Consider the following 4,805-nt stretch of genomic DNA (forward strand, 5'->3'; position numbering starts at 1 on the left):
AGTGTCTAAATTCATATTTTGCTTTAAGATTTACTGTTCCTCAAAGAATTCCTATTGAGGTAATTTAGAATCTAGGCAAGATGATCATAAAGCCAAAACATTACTCAAGCAGATAGTCTCTTTCTCTGTAATTGGTGTTATCCATCTGCAGACATGCTTCTCTATTTTGGGAGTTACATTTAAATAATATAAAACTACTTCAATATTCATGTTCAGAAAGATCAGTAAATGAAATCTGTTATTTCTATGAAGTTTTCAGGTATGTCTGTGTAATCTGTAGAGGACAGTGTCTGAAGAAGTGGGCTGCTGGAGATCAAAACCACATCATCCATGTGTCTGAACTGAGATATGATGTGAAGCGCAAACATACTTCTCCTCCTTAATACATTCCTGTGCATGCCATTTCCATTTAAGAAGGGTAATGTGGGCCTTGTTTTTTACTAAATGCCTGGTGTTGCACCCCAGAGTAACAATTCGAGCACCAATATGGTTAGATAATTGTTCTCCAAAATCTCCTTTATTGCAATGATACAACAACTTATATGCTAACTTGGAAGAGGAGGGCACAGCTAGCTTAGTTAAGATTGGTACATGTGGAAGGCACAGATAGGCTTAAGGCTGTGTGTGAGGTACAGATAGCTTAAACTTATATAAACAACTTGTAGGGTCAGTCTCTTGCAGCCAGCAGCCCCTGCCTTGTGTGGCTGCATGAGGGGGTTTGCTTCACCATCTTAGTTCCTGCCTCCCGGATAGGCTCAAGGACACTCTGCAGCACAGGTTGGTCATGTTTATCACTTCATGTCCACTGTTAGCAAGAAGTCCATTCACAATGTGCTTAGAAATACTGCCTTAAAACACAATAAGGATATTCACCTAGTTCTTTTAATACACAATAAAATAACAAGGAATTTGTTTATATTTGCATGTGTGTATTCCTCTCATTTCTTGTCTTGGGAAATCCCTGCATTTGTGAGCAGATGAATTTGTGATGCCTGTATCCAAGCAGTTGCATTGTGAGATACTTACCTTGGAAGAATGGCCTTAAAGGAAAGCAACTTTGTCTGCAAGTGGTGCATTATGCTACTCTGTGCAGTAACTGACCACAGTAAGTTTGAATTTAAGTTTGTTTGTTTTTAATTTTGGTTCAAAATATTTACTTTAGGAAAACTGAAACTTATCCAAATGACTTCATTTACTCACATTTTGACATTGACATCACCCTGTGCAGTCTTTAGTCACTACTTGCTCCTTCATTCCCCGTTGTCAAAGGCTTTCAAACCCATGATAAAACGTGCTCCAAGTGCATCAGTCTTTGCTAGGTAAATATGTTGGAATCTGCCTTGTCTTGTTTCAAAAAGATTTGCAGTTTAGAGGTTTTGGATCTGTCAGGGAAGAAGTAAATCTTGAAATGTCCACAGGATGTCATGTGTAAAAGAAAAAAAAACACTTGGTGCTTTTTTTTGTGTGGAATCATCTGGGAAAACTATCTATTTGCCATAGGTCTGAAAGATGATGGTGCTTGCTTGTTGTGGAGGCAGGGAATTAATGTGGCTGAGTCAGGAATACATGGAAAAATTGAGTTGTTTTATTTTTTCCTGAAAACCTGCCCCCAAAACTAGATACAGAAATTAATTTAGTTTTAATTAGCAGATTCAGTCAGATTGAAAGATCTACAAGGATACCATAGGTAATTTGACTATTTTGGAAGTCAGAAGTTGGAAAAGGCTGAGCTATTAAACCTAGTATTCCTCACTATTAATCAGGCTGAGTCATTAATATTTACTCACAGGTGAGTCAGGCTGGCTGAAAGGAAGGGTGGTTCAGATGCTTGTTCTCTCATTCTCTTTCAGAAGCTGGCAAAGGATTGTTAAGGACTACTGAGCCTGCATAAAGGGTGCTAATGGTGGAAGCCATCCAAAGCAGGGACGGTCCTGTCTCTCAGGAGCTTGTCCTTCTGAGTGCCAAGGGACTCTTTCTTGCAGAATCTATCCAGGTGAGGAAGAACTCTAAGGTGGGAACCCCAAAGCAGGAAGTCCCCCAATATTTATACCCTTCGTAGACCAAAAGCAGAGTTACCACTGCCTAGGTGTGAAGACCACAGCCAATCCCCAGCCCGATCCCAGCGTGGGCACTGCACGGGCACCCCTCCTGCTGGAAGGGCCCCTTGATCCCCCCCCTTCACACCTGCAGGGCAGGGGGGAAAAGAAGTCTTTTTGCACCTTTTCCTCCCCCATTGAAACCACAGAGGGAGAGGAAGTTAGGGACATACAGGACTCCAGGACATTGCCTTTTCAGGAAAATACATTGGATGTCCATTGTTAAACAGATAGTCTCTGACAAAGTGAGAAAAGATATTGATTATGACTGTAATATTTGGTGGCATGATTTACTTATTTGATAGGCAGGAAAAACTGAAGCAATATTAATCCTATATGCAAATCTAGGATCTCACAAATTGACTTCTTCCAAGTACCAGAACTAAAAGACCACTAGTGACCCACATTTTCCTGTGATTCAGTTTTACTTGGTTCTTACTCATCCTGTTGAATTTCCTTTTTAGAAGGTTTCACAGTTATGTCTTAGACTGAAAAGTAGCTGTGCTTCTCACTTACTACAAAACAGGCATATTTTATGTTCAACAGTAGTCAACAAAGTCTGTTTTTTTGTTTTTCCCAAGTGGTGTTTTGCAGGAAGCTCTACAAGATCATGCATTATTCACGTCCTAGATATGTAGATATTTGTCAGACCAGGGAAAGGGAATGTATTTCCAAAGGCTAATTTTTGTCTATAAAGGATAATTTCCCTAGAGTCCCTTGTAGTCAGTAGAGGAAGATAGTATGATAATACTCTCCAGAGAACAGTTCAGAGTAGGAGACTAATTAATCTCAGAGGGGGAGATTAACCACACTAGACTATAGTCAGGTTTGGTGAATGGCCCCCACTCTGGTCATTCACCCAGATTATGCCAACTGTGTAGAAAAAACCCACTTCTTTTCCTCATTTATTATCTCACCAAAGCCTGTCATCTGCAAAACTTACTAATAAATATTTTTACATAGTTATCATACACACAGGAAAAAGCTGCAATGTTGTCCAAAGGAGTCTCTCCCTAGTATGCTACTGATACCTAGGCACTAGCTGCACTTTTTGGCTTCTTACTGTTATTCCATAGTTATATTTTTTCCAGATGCAATTTTATTGGATGTCACATTCATCTCTTCAAGGTTAGTCTAGGGCAAAGCAGCTGCATTCACACTAAGCAAAGTTCAACACTGACTTTGCTTTTAGTCCCACATGATGATCCTTTGAACAAAAGATAAATACTGGTTTTGTGGTGTGAGGTTTGTTTGTTTTTTGTTTGTTTTGGTGTAGTTTGGTTGGGTTTGGGTTTTTTATGTTATCTTGGTTTATTTGTTTGGGTTTTTTCCCTGCTGAAAATATAACTAAGAATCATAGAATCAACCAGGTTGGAAGAGACCTCCAAGATCAGCCAGTTCAGCCTAGCACCCAGCCCTAGCCAGTCAACTAGACCATGACACTAAGTGCCTCATCCAGGCTTTTTTTGAACACCTCTGGGGATGGTGCCTGGGCAGCCCATTCCAATGGCAAATCACTCTTTGGGAAGAACTTCCTCCTAACATCCAGCCTAGACCTCCCCTGGCACAACTTGAGACTGTGTCCCCTTGTTCTGTTGCTGGTTGCCTGGGAGAAGAGACCAACCTCCACCTGGCTACAACCTCCCTTCATAAGGTTTTATTGTAGCCTGTTAAAGCCATGTTTTTGCATCCTGGAATGTGTTGCATGTCCTGGCATCGTGGAACTGGTGGACCAAGACCATATCCAGAACACATTGGTGAATTTGTGTATAGCATATGCCAATAAGCCTTTTGTTGTCTTAACCCTTCAGCCTTTTGGAAGATACCTGTCAAAGAAGCTATTCCCAGAACCCACTTTGAGATTGCAGTTCATAAGGAGCTCTTTTGTTCTCTTCAAAAGGAAATTTAAATATCTGTGCAGTACAGTCAGGGGACTAGTTCAGTAGTCTTGAGGGAAGCTGAGTTATTTGACAGTGCAAATGTATCCATTAAGAATTACATTTAGGATTACTTGGAAATCCAGTTTTCATGTTACACGCTGAGGACATCTTAATTCAAACTGATGGTTAATCTTCCATCAAAATATTGTATCACACTATGAGAAATCAATGTAAAAGGGTTTTTTTGTAGCATAATATGTAACCTGAGAATTTTTGAAGTTCTGGCTAGTGCATGATTCTGATTAATAGATCTCAACTGGCTTATTGTAACAAAATATATTAATAATAAAGACTGTCTCTTGCAAAATTTATGTAGCACTGAAGCACTTATTAAGAGTCTGTGTTATCAAAGTAAACAGGAAGAAAAGTGAGTCTTAATGTTAAATCATAGAGTCAACCAGGTTGGAAGAGACCTCCAAGATCATCCAGGCCAGCCTAGCACCCAGCCCTAGCCAGTCAAGTAGACCATGGCACTGAATGCCTCATCCAGTCTTTGCTTGAACACCTCCAGGGATGGTGACTCCACCACCTCCCTGGGCAGCCCATTCCAATGTTTTTTCCCCTTAATTTGGTACTTACTGCTTTAAGGGAAGGTACTTTACACAAGTACCATTTCTTTTCTCAGTTGCTTTCTATCCCTCTGAACATGGGTATCACTCATGAGGGAAAATGTCTTGAAACAGAAGCTTAGCAAACATTTGAAGGCTCATACTCTGTAGAAGACAAATCTGTGACAGAGATACAGATAGTTTAACTCTTGTTATATCCA

At 40.1% G+C, this 4,805-nt stretch overlaps 1 long non-coding RNA gene across 1 annotated transcript; it reads left to right on the top strand.

Annotated features, from left to right (window-relative positions):
- Positions 1–257: 257 nt before the first annotated feature.
- Positions 258–4,332, top strand: LOC135173933 (uncharacterized). The gene is made up of 3 exons (XR_010301563.1): positions 258–418; positions 1,851–1,993; positions 3,908–4,332. It is a non-coding gene; the product is annotated as an uncharacterized LOC135173933 (long non-coding RNA).
- Positions 4,333–4,805: the final 473 nt, after the last annotated feature.

This window comes from Pogoniulus pusillus, chromosome 3 (genome assembly GCF_015220805.1).
Source record: "Pogoniulus pusillus isolate bPogPus1 chromosome 3, bPogPus1.pri, whole genome shotgun sequence".
NCBI classification, from domain to species: domain Eukaryota; kingdom Metazoa; phylum Chordata; class Aves; order Piciformes; family Lybiidae; genus Pogoniulus; species Pogoniulus pusillus.